Source organism: Nycticebus coucang, chromosome 5 (assembly GCF_027406575.1).
Source record: "Nycticebus coucang isolate mNycCou1 chromosome 5, mNycCou1.pri, whole genome shotgun sequence".
NCBI lineage: Eukaryota > Metazoa > Chordata > Mammalia > Primates > Lorisidae > Nycticebus > Nycticebus coucang.
The window spans coordinates 128,816,265-128,840,296 of NC_069784.1; the positions used below are offsets into that span (position 1 = coordinate 128,816,265).

At 41.7% G+C, this 24,032-nt stretch overlaps 1 protein-coding gene across 1 annotated transcript in view; it reads right to left on the reverse strand.

Annotated features, from left to right (window-relative positions):
• RGS17 (regulator of G protein signaling 17) overlaps positions 1 to 21,570 on the reverse strand; it is a 101,510-nt gene extending 79,940 nt beyond the window's left edge. The window contains exon 1 of the mRNA XM_053592828.1: positions 21,429 to 21,570. The gene's annotated coding sequence lies outside the window, so the exon portion shown is untranslated. The remainder of the gene's footprint in view (positions 1 to 21,428) is intronic.
• Between the last annotated feature and the right edge of the window lie 2,462 nt (positions 21,571 to 24,032).

Genomic DNA, 24,032 nt, shown 5'->3' on the forward strand with positions numbered 1-24,032 from the left:
CAAAGCATTTTGGTGCCTTCTTCAAATAAAAGCGTAACACAAACATTAGGCGTTCTGTTCCACTGTGGATGTGTCTTGTTTTATGCATTTTATCTTAAAATATTTATTTTCAGCCATTGCCCTGATATTCAGCGGCTGGCTCTTGGAAAAAATCTCAGCCATAAATGCTGAATGAATGAAAATGAATTGTACAATGAGCCTGTGCCACTGAAAATTGTTATGGAAGTATATTACATCCATCTCACAATTTTATCACTTAGCAAACAAAAAAAATTGTCTAATGAATGTAGAATTTCTTACAATAACCTACATGGCACTCTTCAGTTATTCTTCTCTAATTTTGCTAACTGAAAACCAGGGACGCTACAACAAGCCACAAGACACATGGGAGGATATAATATTTTAGTAATGACCTTCTGCTAGACTATACTACTACATCAGTGGTTTCAGTTTAATAGAAGAGTGTTTAAGAAATAATGGGCTCAGATGTTTCATATCTTTACAATGACTCCTTCAGTAGTAACTTTTTTTATTCCCGTTGTGTTTATAATTCATTTAAAATGGGCCATGATTATTGCCACAATTGACCAGCGGCCTGACAGAATGTTACGTTTGCACGCTCTTCAGCAGGAGCCAGGGTGGAGCTTGGTGCTTTGAGTTGCTGGCTTCTGCCACAGCCACCCGCCCCTCCAGGACAGCAGAGCCACACTTCCTCTCCAGAGCTGCTACCGTCCTTCTCTCCTAGCAACCATAGTATGTGAAAGTGCAGCTGCAAGGTTGCCAGCATATTTTCCTATTCTTACGCTCTGTGACTAAGCCAAAGGCAAGAGAAAGTGGAAATGGAACTATAGGAGAAGACACAGTTAGAGGGACCCAGAGAAACAAAGTTTCCTCCTCTTATTAAGAGCAAACAAACTGAGCAATTTACTTTGTTGTTAATGCTTTCAAAATGTATCAATTCTTTTCTTTAGGCTAAAGTAAAAAAAACCCAAGTTGAAAGACCAACCACAGAATAATGGCTACCAGGCATTCTAAGACAACCTTCACCTCTTTAACATTCATTAGAAGCCACTTTTTCCCAGTAGAGAAAGAGAGGCAAATATCTTAAAATTGTCAGAGTGACCTGAACAATTCTAAACTGTAATTACCTCCCTGCTTCACATATAAAAGCTTTGAAGTGGATGCCACATTTCATTGAACTGGAGACACCATGGACGGTAAAATGAAATGTTGAAATGTGAAAAAATGTGCATTTTAGAATGGTTGCAACATGGCGTATTACCTCATTCGATATTTTAAAAAAATTCTGAGATAAAATATCCTACTTATTTATAGAAAAAGAACCAAACTAAGGTTCTCAGAGTCATAGAACTAATAGTGAGTGGGTAGAGACAAGATTCAAATCCATATCCATTTGACTATTAAGTGCAAGGTCTTCATAATGCCAAGTTGTGTCCTTAATTGTGTTTTCACAGATAGTAGATAAGAATAGTTTCCAAGTAACGTGCTTATAGAACTTTATAGTTGCCAACACGTTTGTCGAACTCCTTATCATTCACTAGGTATCATTAGGCCTGTTTTCCAATGTGAATAACTGGGCCTAGAAAAATTGAACGACTCACTCAAGGTCACATAATTAGAAGATGGCAGAGCCAGGAGTGAAACCCAAGATAAATGACTCCTAATCCAGAGTGTGTTTAACTAAGGTCAGACATTAACCAACAACCAGATCTGAAATTAGATCACAGACAAAAAGCTAATTCAAAGAGAAATATATCTGTAGGCACCATAAGAAGAGCTGTTACATACCTCAGATGGATTCATTGATCCATTCAACAAATATTTAGGCTACTGTGACTGAGGCTAGGTTTTACTGCCTGGGATACAGTAGTGAATGAAAGACGTAAAAATTACATGAAACTTCTAAGTGCTATGGAGACGGACAAGGCGGGTGGGGTAGAGAAGGGAGAAACTTATAATTTTAAACAGTTGTTAAGGAAGACATCTCTAAAAAGGTAACATTAAGGAAAAAATGCAATTTGTTTTGCCCAGCTAGGAATGTCCTGGCCCACTATGTGAGAAGGTAAGAGGCTGGGTGACCAGGGCAAAGTGGGACAGTGGAAGGTGGAGTACAGAAGGGTACGGGCTAGAAGGCAAAGAAAGATCACCCAGGCCCTTGCCGGCCAGTGTGAGGATTTAGGGATTTACTCAGAACAAAACAATGACCTTGGGCCAAGCAGCTTCATGATTCTGGAATCTGGTCAGGTTTAAGGCTTCTGTCCTTGACATCCCAAATATGTCTACTCCATCAGTCCAATTTAATCTCGGGCTACCCAGCACACAGATGTCACTCCGTTGATCTTATTACTGTGTTACAAAACGTGGCCTGTTCTGGAGAGTGTTGACAGGTAAGCTTTCAGCTCTATGGGTGGCTGATAAATAAATATTTATTGGAACTCTATTATTTGTGCTCAGCATTTTAAGAAACTCCCCCACACCACCTCCCCAAAAAAGAGTCACCAAGCTCAATGAGCTTATAACCCAGCTGTGAAATCACAAAGGTCTACACCAAGAGCTTGCCAGTGCGGGGAAGCGAGCCCAGAATCGTGGTCATGCCAGGGGCAGCCAGGGATAGCATCACTGCAAATAGTATCAAGAGCGAAGTCTGAAAGAATGTATAAGGTGAGGGTTTCCATGTGGATAGAGGCAAGTAAAACATTCCAGAAGGTGTCTGAGAGGTGGCAGCAACCTGGGACAGACAGGCAGGGAGGAATCAGGGGAGCTGCAGCACAAAAGCACTGGGGTTTCATCCTGAAGGTGGTGGGGAGATGCTGCATGCTGGCAGAGCACACAGTGGCACAGGAGTCACATGCTGGATCACCCTGGCACCTGTGTGGCAGGCATGGAGAGCTGAGTGACCACGAGAAGGCTCCTGCAGTGGTCCAGGCCAGGGGATGATGGTGAGCTGGGAGAGCAGGAATGGGGACATGGGACAGAGGTGTGAATCCATGCAGAGGTGGGCGGAGTCTCAGTTACATCGTTTACACTTGAGCAGGGTGTGACTCCTGGTGACTACGTAGCTGCCACCCCCTGCTAAGAGTATGCAAAGTAAAAGGGTCTACTCACGGAGAAGACGAGGAGAACACAAGTGTCATTGTTCTGACGCAGGCAGTGTCAATGGAAGGAGAGATGGCTACGAGGTCGCCAGACAAGGATTCATAAAGGTCTTAGGACTTTAGCTTAGACTTTAAAGGATGTTCAGGGTCTAGAAAAACGAAGGAAACAGGTACAGCATTCTAGGCTGAAAACAGTCTGAGCAAAGGCACAACAGAAGTGGCAAATTAGAAACCATTTTCTAGCGGTCAGTATATTGGACTTTGCAAGTAGGAATGGGTGAAAGCAGAAGGATGAAGAGGTTGGTCCTTGAATGATGCAGGGTCTGCATTTGGAGTTTTTCTTCCAGGGAGAGGTAATTCACCATCTTAGAAGGCAACTGGGCTCCCTGATTGGCAACCCTGAATCCCTGATGGCAGCCATCATGTGTGTCCTGATGACATTAATTCAATTCTCTGTCATGCTAAGATTCAGGAGTCCCCTGCACACTTCTGCAGCTAGTGCCAGAACTCAGTTCCCCTGATGTCATCTCAGGATTAAATACACATTTTCGTAGCTCAGTATTCATAATCACTGGTGTCACGTTCTCTCTAAACACCTAACATTTTAGCTACAGCTGAAGTGCCAGAAAACAAGTTTAATACAAATTTAATAATATTTTATTTAAATATATCATCATTTCACTGGGAAGCCTTTAATTATTCTTATAAGCCAAATTAAATAAATTCAGTAATGAATACTGTTTCTAAAAAGAAATTTCAAGTATGAAATCAACATCTTGGAATCTATATTACATTTTCTATTATATCAGGCATGACAATAATAAAATTTCAATTCTGTACAAACAACACAGAACTTTTTAAAAAATAATATTTCAAAATCTCAGCTGTAAAAATACCACTTGCTCTGTTTTACCTTAGATCATCGCAAATGGTGGTGGAGTATTTGCAATGCTTTCTCCAAGTCCAACATTTCAAAACAAATAAAATACCAACTGGAGCATTAGCTATCATTACATATTTTCTTGGAATGCTTTCAGATTCTTTTCCTTCATTTCCCCTTGGCAGCAATCAAATCCCTAACAGCTCCTGATAATTCATCATTTCTTGCTTCAGTGCCATCCTTGAAAACAAAGCCATCCGTTATTGTGCCTGCCATTATGAATAATAAAAATCACAGGTAAAATGGGAGCTCAGATGGCTCCAAATGAGTTCTTTCAGGAAATATCGCTTCTCTGATGATACAATTGTAAACCATGAGTTAATATCCCAGGGCAATCTGCAAAATACCTCTTTCCTCCCACCCCCCAAAAAAGTTCCACGTCCTTGTTGGTCATTTTAAGCTGCCTCTGCCTCTTTGTTCATTTCATCCCATTCTGGCTGTGCACATTAAACAGCTTCCATACATAATTTTCCCAAGGGTTTAGACAAAATAAAATTGCATCCCTAACTTATTGCCTAGATCCAAATTTTGGGAACATACATCTTTTGGTTTTCTGCCTCTATTAATTGTGATCTAAATTTTCTTGTCATCTAAATTCTCTGAATTGTATCTCAGAGCCTAGAACACTAGGAAACAAGTTTGGCAAGTGAGTGCAAGAAACAGCTAAGGGATGAGGATGAAACAGGAGAATCATTCCCAGGAAATTCCTGGAGGGATGTCAGGTTTCTAGACTAAGAAAAATGAACTCACTTCTCCCCATCATGCCTAGAACTCTAGATCCTATGAGACATATATTTCTTTGAATGAGAGAAGGCATTCTTCTTCTACTGGCCTCTCATTCCAATTCTTTCTGAACTGCAATTAATACATTAACATGTTGGTTTGAAATGCAGTAATACTCAGTCACGTCAGGTTTTTAAAAAATTAGAAAGTCAAAAATGTCTATTTACAGTCCAACCTGATCTGATCACATGTCTTCAGCACCACTTCATTCACCCTTATGTATTTTTACCCAATGTAAGAATAAAAGTATATATATATATATATATATATATGCTATGTACAGAGGGTGCCAGAAATGTATACACATTTTAAGAAAGGAAAAAGCTGTACTAAATTTATAATACCAAAGTCATGTTTGACTTTTGCAATTACAAGAGGCGCTCAATGTGACTTGTTACCAGTAATAACAGTTTTTTCCTTTCTTAACATATATATTCATTTTTGGCATATACTATATATATGTAAAAACTCGATAGTCCTGCTCTACAAAGGACCCCTAATGATGCTCTAAGAGCCAATAAAAAAACCTCAAAGATCCCGCACAGAAGCCTCATTGGTGCAGGTATTTTTTTCTATTTTGTTCTCCAGTAAATCTGAATCTTCCAGAACAGTGGCTGGCACATAGTAGGCACTTAATAAATATTTGCTAACAGTGAAATTCCTGCTTCAGTGCTGTCCTTTAAAACAAAGCCAACCTTTATTGTGCATGCCATCGTGAAAGATGAAAATCACAGGTAGAAGGGGGACACAGATTGCTCTAAATGAGTTCTTTTAGGAAATACTGCTTCTCGGATGATATTATTGTAAACCATGAGTTCATATCCTAGAGTAATTTGCAAAATACCTCTTTTCCTTCACCGGGGATAGATGTGCCGCACACACAAATTCAGTCTGAATCCCTTTTAGTTATAATTTTTTTCCCAAATTCACTTACCCTTCATTCCCAAACTATTTCTATAACAGCCATATGCAGTGGAATTAGAAACAAACAACAGAACATTGCAGAAGATGAATTTAATTCCTGCTTTATGGTTTGCAAGATCTGTAGCTAAACACCAATGTTCTTTTCATTTTTATTATCTGAACTTCAATTTCCTGTTTATCCCCCTACTTTTGAAGGACAGTTTACTGATTCGCCTGCAAATAAGAGATGGAGTAGATGTGAAAATCTACCTTCCTTCTTATTTGCATTCGCAGGAGTACCTCGGCCATGAGTCTGTAAAGTGATTATCTTTCCTTGTAACATTCCTTTCCACTTTTAAAGAGTATACAGTCTGACCTGGTTAAATATGGTAATTTACTTTTGTTCACTGCACCAAGGCCATATTCACTAGAGTGCACATCTTGTGGAACAATTTTGACACATTACAATCAGGAAATTCTTTGTTTACTTGTTTGCTTTACCAGCCAAACATTTGGTTAATGGACTAAGTAATATAGTTAATATTAAGATCAAAACTCCTCATTCAGCATACAAGGAAAATTAGATTGAGTATTTTTTTAATCTGTCTCTTTCTAAGCGGAAAGCATTTTTGGTCATTTCAGACGCTTTAAGGAAAGCCATTTGAGAAAAGTGAATTTGTAACATTTATCTCACTACATTTTCCTCCTGGCTATGAGTTAAAATGTTGGACATGAGGAGATGACAGACAAAAGGAACCACTATTTTTGTGGACACAGATAGTTTCAAGGTGCCTTTTGAACTTATAAGCTCTGTGATTCTAAAAATCTTTTGCTTGTCCACAACCTCGGGGAAATTCCACTATTTCTGAACTGCAAACTGAGCCCCTGGGGCCTGGAGGCAAAGCCCAACATGGTGCCTAAATAATCAAAATTTCTTCCAAACAAGAGATCTCACCTTAAAAGCAAACAAGTACACAAGCAAACAACAACAACAACAAAAAATCCACAAGTATTATATATTGTTCCCTAAAGTTTGTTTGTATTTTAACATGGTGACATTTTAAGTTTCTCAATACATGAAACTAACATTGCAGGAAGTTCCATGGCCATTTTCCATGGAACTTTAATGATAATTTTGCTTCTCAGGGGCAACAAGCTTAGCTCTCTAAAGTCAATGTTAAGAAAAAGTTTGATGTGGCTCTGCTACCCACCTGGGGCTGCCATTACCTCTCCTAAAGTTACTCCTCCCCTCTCCAGAGCTCTCACTAACTAGTCTACCTGGCTCACACCCTAGTCTGTCTCCAGGCTCCTACTGTCCTGCTTCTCCGTTCCTTTTTCATTCTGATAAGCTTCTCTCCACTCGCACCACTGCTTTTCCATTTGCTTGTCAACTACTTGATTTATATTTTAGACAATTTTAAAACATTCCTTACTGCTGACACACACAAACGCTTACACATGCGCAGATTTTAATCCAACAAGGGGGTCTGTTGGAGGAGGCAGGGTCACAAAAGGACATCACATGACTGACCGGCTACTCTCAGGGAGAAAGCTGGAAGGTTGTCTTTAAAATGTAAATGGTTATGGGCGGTGCCTGTGGCTCAAAGGAGTAAGGCGCCAGCCCTGCATGCCGGAGGTGGTAAGTTCAAACTCACCTGCCAATAAATAAATAAATAAGAGCTTTAATTAAAATGTAAACAGGTTGTCCAGTAAGAGAAGGGGATTTTCCCCAATGGAGGACTCTTTGAACTCTTTTTATGTAGGCGCCTTCTCTTATAAGCGTGATCAATGAATACTCAGGAATTTATCATTCATATGAGTACCCCTGCTCCCTGTGAGTGGACAGGAAAGTGTACAGAGAATCTGTCTTCTTCCTCCAAGCCCCAGTGTTTCTGAAGTTCCCAGGACAAGACTGTATCGTTATCATAATCAGAATCCTCATGCTAGCTAGAATTTTAGGGAGAATTTACTCCATTTCCAATACTACCATCCTATGTAATTACCACATAACTGAAGAGCTGAGTTCTTTTCCGTACACAAAACACCGATTCTTCTACCACACTGAGCACCTACTCTGCTCCCAGCACTGTTTGGTGTGCTGGCTTCCATTCCCGTTTGTGGGATAGGGAGCCTGACCCTCCATAGCTGACCATCTCCCTACACTGACCACCTCCTTAAGTTGACCTAATTTTCACAGACTGGACATGCACCACATGTACCCATCAGTACAGTGGGCCTTAGTTCCTTATGCTGACCATCTCCATATGTTTACCAGTTTGTTACAGTGCCCTATGAGGTCCACTTCATCCACTCGGTTATATAAAAGAGCAGCAAATGCTATGAAATAAATAAAACGGATTATTATTAGAGAGTGACGGATAGGAGGAAGAAGGAAGAAGGACACAGTAGACAGCCTCACAATAGTCTCCTTGAAATGCTGACATCTGATCTAAAACTTAAAAGATGAGGAAGATGAGCAGAGAGTTTGGTAAGTGGAACAAGTGACAAGTCCTGACAAGCATCAAGTGCACAAGACCCGAGGTTTCAAGGTGCTTTGTGCTCTCTCCCCTGGTCCCGGAACCACCCTGTCCTCTTCCTCAGTGCTGATTTTTTATATGCTGATTTTTCAGACTCAGGAGTATTCTGATGCCCAACCAGTGTCTGCGTAGAAGAGATATTACTACGTCTTGGTTTTTACAGATTTCATCTCAGAATTGCACATTTGATGTGCAAGAAGAAACAGCAATTCAAAGCAAGCCTGCATCTTCAGCAGAACCATTGCTGACACGCTAATGTCACTGTCTCTCATCTGAGAATCATGGGATATACTCTTCATACAATTTAGTGCCAAGAAATAAAAATTCTTCTGGAAAAACCGTTTTCTTCTATTAGCCAATGAGTTACAGGTAAACTGTCCCACAACCCTCTTATTTTGGTTTCCAGGAACCTCGGAGCTAACGGAAGTATTTCCATTACAGTAAATCTCACCAGGTTTTGTGGTCCATACACCACTCCCCCTCCATTTATTTCTCTTCATGGCTTCTTTTCTTTATATTTCGTTTCATTTCCATTTACCTTGTGTGAAAGTGCTTTTATTTAAGCTGCCTCAAACCTGGAAATAGATGGTGTATAAATCATTCATCACAAGGATTTTCTGAACAATCGTAAGTAACTTCCTCATTGCGAAACCTGATGTGTCACTCTGGTTCTGATTTTTTTCACCCTTCTGCCACATAACTCAGGTGATCTTCCTTTTCAAACCTCTTCTTATCCTCTGTGGAAGATTAATATACATACGAATAGACTTGGTTAAAAAAAATTCCACTTCCTTGGCTTTATGTCATATTGCTGTATCTTTATTCTCTTTGTAACATTGTTTTTCTTTCATTCTGATCATTGTATGTGAAGTATACACATATATGTGTGTGTGTGTGTGTGTGTTTGTATGGAATGTATACAGGTATGTGTGTATTTTCAGATTCCCCCTCTTTCCAAATGTCCATTCATGCAGATAAGCTCCAAGCTTCTATTTTACGTTCTCATTTGTTTTCTGCTCCTTTTCCTTTGGCAATCTCCCAATACTGTCACCAGTAAGTAAACTACTTTCAAATGTTATTTCTAGCTCCAGTCTTTCTCCTAGGTTTGCATTCCAAATTTTCTGGAAGCACTTGAACCACAGAGTTACAAGGAGGCTTATAGTTCTCTGGCCCTCCCACTCTGTAAATCTCTTCCATGGCACCTCTGCCAAGCCCTTGTCCAGCACGCACTCTCCCAGGGAAAGCAAACTTAACCACCTTTCAAGGCAGCTCACCTAACTAGCCCACTGTGACTATTAAAAAGTCATTTCCAGTAAGATGGCAAAATCTCTGTCTATGAAGTGGGTCCCCTGGTTTGTATGCATTTCTAAGAGTAACAATAAGAGCTAAGTTACCCTGAATGGCCAATGTGTGCCGGGGCATTGCACACATAACCTCTTTACAACATCGCCATGTGCTTTTATGATTTCCGTTTTATCACTGAGGCCTTTTAGAATTAGTCTAATTATTTCCCCTGGCTTTTCTCCAAATGGTGCAAGACATATTCTCCAGGGGAACCACTGTACCTCAGGTTAAGAAAGTACAAATTCTTCCAATCATTTCTCACATGCATTACCTTTATTTTGTAAGCTAATTTTACCATCTCTATTCCTAACATCTAAACATGGTATCTAGAATAAATCCAACATGACATTTATTGTGATTTTGAATATGCAGAGTAGAACAGAATGTCACCAACTTCATTCTGGACACTATGGAGTGCTACTGACAAGATATGATGCCTCCTGCTTCCTACTGAATCAACTGGTATCCTCAACGCTTTCATCAACAGGGCGTGTAGCGTCTGCCAGACCTCTGACGGCTGCAGCAAACTCCTTCCCAAACTGAACTCAATTCACTTCCTCACTAACCCTTCAAGGGCTTGGCTTTTCCATGTCTTCGCGGCACCTTTATTACTTAGATTCACAGGCTGCAAACCTGGCTGTAAGCTTCATGGCTCCTGTTACATCTTTTAAATCTCTCCCTTCACCAGTCTCGAAGGGTCTGACTTGGACATCTTCTCCCCATGAGATCCATGGGTTCAGCTCTATGTGGTTTCTCAGTTCAGGCCTCCTTTCCTCTCAGTTCAGGCTGAGATTGTGGTGCTCCCATTTCCCTTCACTACCCCTTGTGTCGACCCGATCAAGTGCCCATTCCGGTCTGCAGCGCTCACCCTGGAACCATGCTTGGCCTACTTAGGAAAAGTCCAACTTCTTACTTTCATCTTAACACCTGGCAGAATATAGGTCTTCTTTCTAGCCTCATCATCCTGTGATTTCCTGTGTGTACCATGTGCTTTTAAAATTTGTGCCCGAAGTGTATTTTTAATTTTCCTAATTCTGAGCCTATCTTTACTTACATTGTCTTTGAGCCTCGAAGGCCTTTCTTTACCTGTCAAATCTTTATCTTTCAATCACCTGAGAAAATGTTACAAGCTCTGTGAAGTTTTTACCATATCCTGGTCTGGCCATCTAAAATCAGCATCCAGTTCCTAAGTTCTCACCACATTTTATTTCTCTCCAGGAAGGTAATAATAATAAAGATTTACATACAGATCTCTCTTCAGTCTTTAGGCTCCTTGAGACTTGGCTAGACCTTATTTAATTTCACCATTCCCAGTTACAGAGTGGAGAGTCAATTACGCAGTGTATCAATTAGGAATACGGAGAAAGAAAAAGATGAAATAAAACCAATGAGTAGCTGAAGCTAAAGAAAGCTCAGAATTGTAATGCAAACACTTGAAAATTCAGCCCTATAAGACTTTTCTTGCTTGCCTATCTTTCCACCTGTCTCTAATTTAGCTTTTTAGGCTGTACTTTCTGGGTTCTTCTCTCAGCATGAACTCCTTCTTTTACCTTGAAATCTAACCAGACTAAAACTCCCTTGGGGCCAGGGGTCAGAGGTCAGCACACTAAGTGTCAAGGTCGATATCCGTTGCCATCAGCAGCTGTATTGAGTAACCACTTTCAGGGAGGGAATCTACTAAACCATAAATCCACATTCTCTTAAAAATAATTTCAGTGGCAATGAGCAGACAAGCTTCTCCAACACACTTGCCGCTCCCTCAAAGTCTTAATAAATACTTTCGACATTACGTCACTGCACTGCCCTGTTGCTCAATAAAACAAAGCGCAGCATGCACGTTTATTCACTGCTGGTGCTTTAAAGCAATACGTAAAGGTTTTTGCATCACAAAAATAGAATTGATTTTCCATAAGATGGACTTAAAATAGATGCACTTAAACAGAAAAACTTGGAATAGCTTTTTTTTTTTTATTAATGTGATTGAATTTTGGTATCACCTACAAGAATTTTTAACTATTTGACATAGCCTATGTCAGGTCAAGCAAAGTGCTTCACATTTGTTTTCCTTCCCAGAGTTAACATTTATTTAATGGAATTCTACCTCATGAAACCCCACTTGCATTACTCCATGTTCAGTCAATGAAATTACTGAATGGGAAAAAAAATTACCTTCTTAAGAGTAGGTCACATGAATTCATGAAACTGGAAGTGGTTACATAATACAGCAGAATTACATAACAATGTATTGGATGATATTATAATTTAAGATTATAATGAGTTTAAAAGTCATAGTTTTATTTTCTGAGTCCAGCCTTTCTGCTTTTCACTTAACTTTCTTTCTCATCTCACTGGTACCTGCCCCAGCATTATGAAGGATGCGCCCTTTTCTCCTGAACATTTGCCCATGATCACACAGGCATCATGTCAGTTGTAACCTGCTTTCAACCCATGACTAACATAGCAAACATACACATATGTGTGCGTATATTGACACAAAAAGTCATCTTCTCAAAATCTCAAGCTTTGGAGACTATTCTAGTGTATAAAGGATTTCTCCATCTCTTGGCTTCCAGCATTAAAATTACATGTAAATATATATTCCAACTAAATCCATCATTCATATAAACATAGGTGGGTCATTAGACATTGAATTGAACTAAAGGCAATTCAGTCTAAAATGTTTCTTCAACAGTGAAAATTGAGATTAGTACGTGAAGAAAACATGGGCTTTAATATAAGTCGGATCAAAAGTGCCAACATTATGTAGTCACTAACTAGCAAAGATATGTCAGTATGATTTATTCCTGACTATCAGAAGAGAATAAAATAGTAGCATTTTTTTCCCCTGACAGATTTAACATTTGAGTTCTTGATATGTTTTAAATTTCAGCAAGAAAATATTTAAATAGCCTAAAATTATGTAACATATTTTCTATGCACTTTCAGAGGTACAAAAATAACTAATACTTTTTTCTGCCTCAATTTATCTATTTAGAAATACTACTACTGCTAAAATTAATAATATGAAAAGAGAAAGAGGGGAGAATCAAATGTCAAGCTTCACCTAAACAGCAGGTAGAGAAAACATTAATATTTCCTTTCACAATGGAGTGTTTAATATTTCAATTCACATTAGGGCATTTAATACTTCAATTCACAGTACAGCAGTTAGTCATAAGTTTGTAAATTATACAGGTTATTGTATTGCTTTATAGAATGTCTATACCTTAGTGTTCTCATAAAAGATGTTCAGCTTTTTCCTTTGCTTTTATCTAGTAAATCTTGAGCATACTAAACTCATAGGTCACAGGTAAAATGCTGTATGGTAGTGCTGAGAAGAAATAAATTGGAAGAAAGAAATAGGTGCAAACCTTGAATTAGCACACATGGTTACTTATTAACAGCCCAGTCAACGGTTTAATGATGGGGCATGTTAAATTTAGTAGCTGCCATGAGGGTTGAGCTTACCTCCCAGTTAATTCATTCATAATGTCAATGTCTTTCATTTCCATAGTTAGGCAGTTACTGCTAGAAAGGATTTGAAGGCTTTATCCTGATTTTGTAAATGATACAAAATCTTCCTAGATCAGGATAAATCTGTTAGATTTAGAAATTATCCTAGTGATTTTAGCAAGTTAATGTTGAAGATGGTTTTCTTTCTCAAAATCAAGTATGTGTGTGTGTGTGTGTGTGTGTGTTTTAAACCTGAACAGAGTATTCTCAGTTTTGGGTCAATGTCCTATATTATAAGATTGTTATTAAAGATGGAACTCCAACAGTATAATGAAAAAATTTAAAGCATTATTATTTGAAGGGAAATGACTGTTAGGAAGGGTGGAGATAGCACCTCTTACCCCTTTGTTCATACCCTACATCAACCTTTTAGAATACTTTAAATTACATTATGATGACCACCCAGTGTAGCCTTTAAGAGAGGGGGTAAAAGGCATAGTGGGGATTTATGTAGCCTTTATTTCTTTTTTTCAGTTTTGGCTGGGGCCAGGCTTGAACCCACCACCCCAGGTATATGGGGCCAGCGCCCTACTCCTTGAGCCACAGGCGCTGCCCTTTTTTTTTACTTTGATGAAGGGACTTGGGGGATGAGGTTCACAAAGAGGGTTAAGCCTCCAGGCTTTTGTTGTTTTCATGTTATGGTGAAGAGGTTTTTTTTTTTGCTTTGTTTTTGAGACACAGTCTCACTCTGTCACCTTTGGTAGAGTGCCATGGCAATGTAGCACCCAGCAACCTCAAACTCTTGGGCTTAAGTGATCCTCTTCCCTCAGCCTCCTGAATAGCTGGGACTACAGACACCTACCGCAACACCAGGCTATTTTGAGAGATGGGGGTCTCACTCTTGCTCAGGCTGGTCTCAAACTCCTGAGGTCGGGTGATCTGCCCGCCTCGGCGTCCTGCGGTGCTGGGATTACAGGCGTGATGTCCTTCTGCCTCCCTCCTCACCTCTGAGTCTCGGCTTAGCACCTGCATGAACTTTAGGAGTAGAAGCTCCTACATTTTGAGATCAATTAGGCTATATTGTTAAACCCTAAGGAAATCCCTGCTCACTACTCCCAGGTTGTATTTAATTATGACATGTAAGCTTAGAATGACCAGTACTCACCAGATAAAAGCAAAATAGTAAGTAGAAGAAGCTTACAGAAGTCCCTATGGAAAAGGGGGATATAAATTAATCTTTACATCCAAATATCGTATCACAGAGTCTAGTGCACAGTAAGCCCTCAAAATGTTTATAAATAAACGAATGTTGATTTAAACAAGCTAGTCAGGAAAGGATAACGCAGGAAACACATGGTCAACTTCAACTTTAATAAGGACCCATTAGTTAAGACAAATACTGGCAAGAAATTAAAATCCCTTCAAATCCATATTGTCTACAAAATGTTTCTTATATTTCACTATTTAGTACAGTATCTAACACTTACATAATGATTGCCAATATCTGAAGCATGTTATGGACATAATTTCATTTAATCCTTCAACTTTTTTTTTTTTTGCAGTTTTTGGCCGGGGCTGGGTTTGAATCCGCCACCTCCAGTATATGGAGCTGGCGCCCTACCCCTTTGAGCCACAGGCGACACCCTAATCCTTCAACATTTTTAAAATGGCTTCAACTTTACAGATAATGATATGGAGGCACAAAAAAGATGAAGGCGAATTTCCTGGGCTAACTATAAAACCTGGGCTGCTTCTACCAAATTACATTCTTTGTTTTTAAAATTTCTTTCTTTCTAAGATGTTTTAATGCTTTTTTACATTATCTAAATTAAATCATATGGACTGGTGCTTTTCATATAGCAGACTTTCAAATATTTGTTAATTTTTATGAACTGAATCTTGGCAAAGTAGAACTGGGGAAACAAAGGACAAGGTCATGGTCTACCCAGGGCCAAATTTGCCTCATAGTATCTCTACATTGGATAATGTGCGTTCACAATACACTGAAAAACGAGTCCCCACTTTTCATTGAGACAGAGAAAGTGTTGTCAACTTTAACAGAAAAGTTTTCACAAAAGGGTTTTCACTGTATTTAATTCACTCTGCCATCAGGAGGTTTTGAGATAACTGAAGAAATGAAATGAACACTTACCTGTTCATCTCATTATGTCATAATTTCCCCTGGGTTGTATCTGTTTTATTGCAATGCCAGGACTCTTGAATTATAACCTGTGTATTTTAATAGTCAATCAACAGTACTGTATTGTGAAAAGCCTACGACCCAAGATAAGGAAGCAAATATTTCCTTTGTGAACCACACTCATTGCCTATAATAAAATTATATTTACCGACACAGGGATTTTAAAAACAACCTCACATGGCAAAGTTTAATAAATTCAGAGAGACTTTAGATGTTTATTACTCACACTAGAATTCTAAGTCTAAAATACTTATATAATGTCATGAAAAAAGCCCACACATCTAGTAAATAGTAGAATAAAAATTCAAATCCATTTCTATTTGAAATGAGATTTTCTAATTTAATTTTTAATTAAAATCCATAACTATATACATTTTAGGGCACGATGTGATGATTTATATATAATGTGGAATGCTTAAATCAAGCTGATTAACATAACCACCACCTCACTTACTTTTTGTGGTAAGACATTTATAATTTACTCTTAAGAGATTTTATTTTTAATTGCAGCTCACTGCTTCTCCTATAAGGATCTCCTATCATCCTATATTCTAGATTCCTTGATTCTGAACTGTCAAGGTTTTACTATATAAGATAAGGACCACTGATGACTATAAAATTTTATATTTTCCAGGCTGTCCAATAGCTAAGGACTTTATAGATTTCCCAAGATAAATGATTAAACTTTGAATTCAAATTTTCCAGAAGCCATAGAACTGAAAAAAGTCAAAACCTGGAGCTTACAAGGCCACAGAATCAGGTGAAACATTATAAATACAGAATTCATTAAGGCAACAGATTAAATTAGTACCTTTTAAATAATTAAACTAAACTTGTCATGTGAAATTTGAGATATGATTCTAACCTGACATAGTTTTATAATTAAGCATAAGTGATCTCATTCTGATGAGAAATCACAGTTGATGTCCCCTGGACCTTCATCTACTTCGATCTTTTCTTCAAACCCACTTATTTCAGGAAAGCTGAAAAGTCCTCCCAGAACCCTGGCAACTCGGAGAAGCAATCCATGAAAATTTGGGAATGCTTCATGCACAAGCTTCTCATAGTAACGTGTCCGTGTGCAAACTGTCTGGAGATCCTGAACTTGTAGAAGGTGCTGGGCAATCTGGAAAGCCCACACAGAGCCGCACCTCAGGAAGACGCCTGCACAGCTCCAGTCCTACGGTTCGTCCAGCTGCTCTGGGTTAGCCACAATGAACTTCGTGGTCTTGGCCACTAAACATTTCCTTCCTTCTTTGCTTTTCCCTTAAAAAAATTAATACTGGCACTCAAGCAAATCAGAAAAACCTACCAGAATACCAAGGGAAACATGGAGAAAAGACTTAAACAAGTCATCCTCAAAGACAAAAAAAAAATTGTTCAATGCGTGTCCAAAAGTAATCAACCTTATTAGTGACCAATGAAATAAAAGTATGAAAAATATTATTTTCCCCTATCAAGTAAGCAAAGTTTTTTTTGTTTTTATTTTTTTGGAGACAGAGTCTCACTTTGCCACCCTCAGTACAGTGGGGTGGAGTCACAGCTCACAGCAACCTTAAACTCTTGGGCTTAAGTGATTCTCTTGCCTCAGCCGCCCACGTGGCTGGGACTACAGGGGCCCGCCACACTGCCTAGCTATTTTTTTGTTTGTTTGTTTGTTGCAGTTGCCATTGTTTTTGTTGTTGTTGTTGTTGTTTTTAGCTGGCCCAGGCAGGGTTCAAACCTGCCACCCTCGGTGTATGTGGCCACTGCCCTACCCACTGAGCTACAGGTGCCACCCTAAAGATTTTTTTAAAAGATGGCATTATGTTGGCCAATGGGAACTAGGTGGTGTAAGAATCAAGCCTAAAGAAAAAAACTGCAATTGAGATATCCATACAAAAATTTAGACGTAAGGATAAAAATCCCCAAATGAAACAATGATTAAGCAAGTTAAGATAGCCATAAGATAAATTATTTTGCAGTCGCTAAATTGAATTAAAATGTTGATTTTAATTTTCTTGAGAAACAGCAACAAAATAATGTTAGCTTTAAAAAAAGCAAGTATAGCGTTCTACAACATACTTCTAATTCTTTAAACAATGGTATATTTGTGTAAAGAAAATGAACTGGTGGTAAATTATTCTGTATTTTCTGGGGGCCTTTTTGTTGGTTTTTGCTTTTGTTTTGAGACAGAGTCTTACTCTGTCACTCTGAGTAGAGTGCCATGGCGTCACAGCTCACAGCAACCTCAAACTCTTGGGCTTGAACAATCCTTCACCCTCAATCTCCCACATAACTGGGACCATAGGCAGTTGCCAAAAGGCCTTGCTAGTTTTCTTTTCTTTTTTTTTCTATTTTTAGTAGAGAAGGGGTCTCACTCTTGCTCAGGCTGGTCTAGAACTCCTGAACTCAGGCAATCTGCCTGCCTCAGCCTCTGAGAGTGCTAGGATTATAGGCGTGAGCCATTGCTCCTGGCCCATTTTGTATTTTCAATAGCAATTCTTTAGGTGCTGGAAAAATTATGAGTGCTCAGTACATGCGAGGCACCATGTTCAGCACCTTACATACACTGGATTATATTGACACTTGCAAACACCCTTTATCTTTGTTGTATAACTGGGAAACTGAGGCCCAGGACTCATAAATTATCAATGAAAGAGCAACAGAAATACTAAATGGAAGAGCCAGGACACAAACTAAGGTCAGCTTCACCCCAAATTTATGTTCATTCCTACATGACTGTCCACAGATAATTTTCATCTGTTTCATACATTTTTTCTGTATTCCGGGAGATTGAACATAAGCTAATATCGCTTTTATAATTTGGAAACAAATCAATACTATAAAGGGTACACTAAAAATATACATATTCGTAGGGTGGCACCTGTGGCTCAAAGGGGTGGGGCGCCGGCCCCATGTGCTGGAGGTGGCAGGTTCAAACCCAGCCCCAGCCAAAACCTGCAAAAAAAATAAATAAATAAATACATATTCACAGAGTGGCAATGCTAAAAAGATGTAGGTTCCTCCAAAGATGTAGGACAATTAACACAATTTTAGGACCTTAAACTAGTGTACTTAGTAAAAAGCATGAGTGCTCTTTCAAGAAAATTCAATTCTGATCTTGAAATATTTTTTTTCCAGCCATATCAATTCTGTAAAATTTATTCATTTAAGAGCAATTTATCTAATACCTGCCTTTTGCCAAGTATTGTGCTAGGTGCTGGCACAATAGTAGGAATAATGGTCTAAATACATTTCTTTGGAAGTCAGGAAAGTGTCTTTCTGGGATAAGTGGAGAAGGCAGAGAAAGGGAAGGCGGGACTATCTGTCAATCTAATATTGAAAGTCCTGGCTATCCACAGCAACGGATTCTTTTATTTTTAAAAGCTTTCCATAAAAATGCTTTTTTTTTTGGCAAATCAATGACATGCCCTTAGCAATGTCATACAATTTTAAGCCTCTGTAATGCATTTATACTTACACTCTAACTACAGATCAAGTGAGAAAAAATACTTCACACATCACGTAGGATTATTCTCAATCACTGGGTATACAATGGTCCTTGAATTTGCCCTTCTGGGTAGTGCAGTACCTTTATCGTTAAGTAAGCAGAGTCAGACAACTATCAGAAACAGGACTCTCAGGAGAAATGTGGTTGAGTGGATGCCCATCCTTCTTAGCTCTGTGTCCAATGGTCCATGCTCATCTTCCACTTCTCCAGGAAAGCCCAGGCATTTCAGCAAATGCACTTCTAATACAAAGGGCATTATCTCTGAAGCTTTAGAGATAATTCTTTCTTACACTTTATTCTATGAACCAGTTAGAATTTGTAATCAATTTAGATTATTAACTGATACCTGTCTGTTAATACAGTCAAATGGGTAAGGCCCTTGCCCTAGTGTTAGGAAACGCTTATGATGACCATGGAAAAACATAAGCAGCCCATCCGGATGGTAACGGAGGTAGACCTCAATGTCATGAGCTCAGCTAGCTGGGATTTCAAGGGAACTCCCTAAAGCCAAAGACACAACCTATTTGAGAAGAAAATGCTGTTTGCCTTAGGATGGAACAAGATAGCAAGTGAACTCTCCCTGCTAATTCCTGTCTGTGGAGACTAAACACCAAGGAATAACTGAGGAACCAGAGGAAAAAGTTGAAATCATGGGCATGAAGGCACCTTCTGTTGCCTGTTCCACAAATGAGAGGTTTTCTTAATCTTTCAGAGAACAGTTCCCGGAGGAAGGTGAGTGCTCCTGACTTTGAGATCAGGTGTCATGGTCATGGAGACACACTTCATTTAGTTAATAATACCACTCAATCTTTTTGTAATAATAAATCCCGGTTTTCTCCTCTCACAAACTGTAAACTACTCTCCCAGGGTTCCCCTAAGTAAAAGTTTTATAATCATAAAAATAGTGACTACATCTACTCTCCCAGAAGTGTGCTAATTACCCTTGTAGTGAGGCTAACAGAAAAAAAAAAGCTCAATCATAATGACTTCACTGGAGGGCAAACTAATTCATACGAATCCCCTTTCCTTAGACACAAGAGCTCTGATCAATATTTCGTGGATAATTGTTACTATTCATCTACAAAAGACTTCAGAAACAAATACAATGTACTTAACGTGTTTCATACTTTCCAAAATTATTTAATACCTACAGTGTCTACCGGCCATAAGTCCAGGAGGAAAATATTTTCCTCTACACAAGTAAAAATTATTTCTCACTTCTTCATTTAAATGATTTTCAGAAGGTTCATCATCACAGGATATCTGAACGCCGGAAATGGCAGTTGGCACCCAGTCTCAGAAGTGCTTATCCCAGACTGGAGCCGGGCTAAGATTTCTCTCTATTATTTGTGGTAAGTATTCCGTGATGGGAAGATCCTCGCGGTAAAACAATTTTTAAAACGAAAGAAACAACTCTAAAGCGTGTGAAGCTCTCCAGACAAACCTTCCAGAGCATCTTGTAAAGAAAGAAGCATTTCTCGGAAGGGTCAGGGGGGTGGACAAAACTCCGCCGGGAGCCAGGGCCGGTGTCCCCGGAGAGCAGGGTCCCCAGGTGAGCGCGCCCGGCCCGGGCGGAGGCGGGGGGCGCAGGACGCGGGGGGCGCAGGACGCAGGGCGGGTCCGCACGCTCGCGGCATCTTCCCGGCCCGGCGCCTCCCGCTCGGTCTCCGGGAGTCCGGGACGCGCGGCCAGCAGCCCCCAGCCGGCCACGAGCGCCTCCCCCGCGGCTTCCCAGGCCGGCCCTGCCCTCCGCCATCCTCGAGTCCTCCGGCATTTTTTACATTGAGAAGCGGAGAAAACCGCCGACCACCTGCACCCCGCCTCTGCCGCAGCTCAAGCAGAGGAAGAGGAGGAGGCAGGCAGTAAACTGTGATTCCCTCGGTAATCAAAAGAGTCGCCATCACCCCGCCAGGAGGGCTCAGATACACCCGCCGGGCAGCGGCCCGGCTCGGCGGGCGTCCCCGTCCTCGCCCCCTCGGGGCCGCGCCACCTCCCCGGCGCCGCGCCAGCCAGAACTCGCTTTCCTCCGGGGAGGGGAAGGAACAAAAGAGACCCCCGCCCCTGCACACACACAGCCCAGGTATCTGGCCGCTGCTCAAAGGATTCATTTACACGCCCCCTTCCTTACATCTTTCTCACCTGAACGGTGCGTTTTCCCAAAGGTGAGGAGAGGTAGGGGAGAAGGAACAGCCCCCGCGGCTATTCGGTCGACTCGACTGTCGATTTCACGTTCGGCTGTCACCCTCCCAACCACCCAAATCCCGCAGGACCCGCGCCCCCGCGGGGTCTCCCGCCGCCCCCCGCCCTCGGCCCCCGGCCCTCGGCTCTCCACGGACACTCCGGAGACCTGGCCGAGGATCCCCGGGCGGGCAGAACGCTCGCCCCGCCGTCCGCAGCAGCTGGAGGGCGGCGGGCGGACAGAGTCCAGAGGCGACGCGAGATTCAACTTCGCGGACCGCGGCCCCCGCTCCGTCCGCCCGCGGTGCCGGCGGAGACCCCCGCGCCCCGCAGCCTCCCCCGCGGGCACCTGCAGGCGCGCTCTCCGCCCCCTCGTTCCTCCACCCCCCTCCTACACCTTGAAAAAAACCACCCATTGGTGCAAAGCAGACATTTTGATGTCATTTACTGAGCTCCGCTGGCTTTGGCGGCAGCATCTTACCTAGTCGCCTGGAGGTGTGGGCAGCGCACTGCTGCGTCCGGGGGCGCGAGGCCGGGCTGCTCGGGCTTCTAGCGGAGCCGGTTCGCTGCCATCCGCCCAACTTCAGCACCCAGCGGGCGAGGAGAGAGCGAGAGAGGAGAGGATGCAGGGGAGGGAGTGGAGGAGGAGGGAGGAGTGGGCGGGGAGGGAGCGGGGCGCCGCTCGGCGGCGCGCATGCGCCTCGCGGGCGGGCGCAGCCCCTCGCCCCGAGTGGCCAGAGGTGCAGCTGCTGCACCCGGCGCGCGGCCGCGTGAGTCTCGGCCCCGCCCTGTCCGCGGGCTGCCCCCGGCCCGGCCCGGCCCTGCGCGCTGGCCTCTGGCGGGCGCCCTCTGCGCGGAGGGGCGCAGTCTCCGCCCCCCGGGTCTGGCGACCTTCGCTGGAGCTCTGGAGACCAGAGAGCTGTCCTTGGCCGGCGCGGCTTTCCGCCTAGGCGCCTTCAACTTCACGTTCACCTGCAGCCCACGTTCCGCTGTCCTGCGCCTGGGTCGGCTTGCTACCAGGAGCATGTCCGTAAGGCGGGACACCGCGCTGCAGCGGCAGCTTCCCGGCGGAAGCATTCCCTGCTAGCGGGTCCAAGAAAGTGTGAAGTTAAGCAAGTTTTGCTTGCAAAAGGACTTCATGAAGAGTCCTTCGCTTTCCTGACTTCCTCTCCCAGAAACATCACCCTTTTCCCTAAGAATTGGCCCGGAGCAGAGTTTTCAGGAGAGAAGCCTATCGATAACAAGGCAACAGCAGTGAATTCCTGACAGAGGTGATGATGCTTGGGGCCTAGAGCATCCTTAGGGGACAGTTTGGTAGCTATCTTGTCTGCTAATTGTTCTATTTGCCTGAGGGAGCCCAGCTTGGGAGTGAAGGAACTCCGGCTACTTAATGCATCTTGAGCGCTAGATTGCCTCTGATGATTAGATTGAAGTGTTTGTGAGGGCCAAGCAGGGAAGCAGTGTCTTGCTCTTCAGAGACCACATCTGTGGGAAAAGGAGTGAGTTCCTGCAGAAGTGATTAGGCTTTTTTCTTTTGCCTGATTAAAACTGATGACCAACCCTAGTGCGCAAATGTGATTTCCCATTGTACAGATGCTGAGGTGTGCAAACACTGTTACCGGTATTTCAGCCTCCAGAGCACCTTGGGCCCCACCCTCCACACGTGCATCTGGGCTGGGGTAGGTCCCAGCGCTTCTTCCAGGGCCTCGGTTCTTTAGCCATCCCCATCCATGGCTTTGAGCTCTGCAAAGTCTGCTCATTTTCGTTGGATTTAACAAAAATATTTTTCTTCCGTTCAGACTGTTATAACAAAATACCATAAACTGTGGGTGGTTTATAAACAACGAAAACTTATTTCTCACAGTTCTGGAAACTGGGAAGTCCAGGATGAAGGTATAGAGCGATTCCATGTCCCCGCTGCTGGCTCGTGGAATTCTCACCATGACTCCACGTGGTGGATGTAAACAAGGGACTTCTCCGTGGTCTCTTTAATACGGACACTAATCTCATTCACAAGGCCTCCGCCCTTACCATCTAATCACCTTCCAAAGGTCCCACCTCTTAGTACCATCACGTCAGCATAAGAATTTTGGAGAGACAAACATCCAGTCCACTGCAGCTTTGGTCCAATGGATAAAAATGATTAAAGTCCTTCACCAACAATGGTTTGAGCAGCTCTGAATCTTACATAATTCCCAGATTTATGTCAGCAGTCCTGGCCTATCACAGAGTTCTCTTTTCATCCCCTTCTAAGAATAATTACAGTCATTGATACTTATTGAACAGTCGCTACAAGCTAGGTACTGATCTAAATTCTTTTTGTGTATTATTGTCTGTTCACAACAACCCTACAAGGTAGATCCTTTTATTATTATCGTGTTTAACAGGCATCTCAGAAGCAGAACTCCGGATATCCACCCCCTCCAAACCTGTTCCTCTTCAAATTGTTCTACACAGTTACTCCATCCAAAAATTTAGAAGTCATCCCTGTTTTGTCTCTGTTTCATTCCCACATCCAATTAGTTAGCAAGAAGTGGTCACACCTATCCCCGGCTCTTCCAGTACCCTCCCTCTCCAGTTCTGTAGCTTTAGTCTGAGTCCTTATCTCTCACCCCAACCACTACAAAAGCTTCCTGTTGTGTCTCCTTGATTCTGTCCCCTACAACCCCAAACAACACCTGAGTGATCTTTTGAAAACATGACCAGATCTTGTCATACTTTTGCTTAAAACTCTCCAGTGAGTTTCATTTTACTTCAAATACAACTTGTAGTTCTGCTGCAGCCCATGTAATACTGTCCCTGGGTAGTTGTCTTATGCCACACTGCAATAGACTATAGCCAGGAGTGTTATGACCATATCAGCCTGTTTCTTTTACTTTATGTTATAAATCTATAAGAGCTTACCGCATTTGCTGTTTCTTCTTCTTTTTTTCTATCTGGAATCCACTGCCTTCGGATCTTTGCACAGTGTCCTCCTTCCTATCATACAGGTGTCTGCTAACTGTCACCCTCAGAGTGGCTTCATCTGACCACTCAATCTAATCTGCCTCAGTGAGTCCTTTTCTATTGGATCTCTTGTTTTATT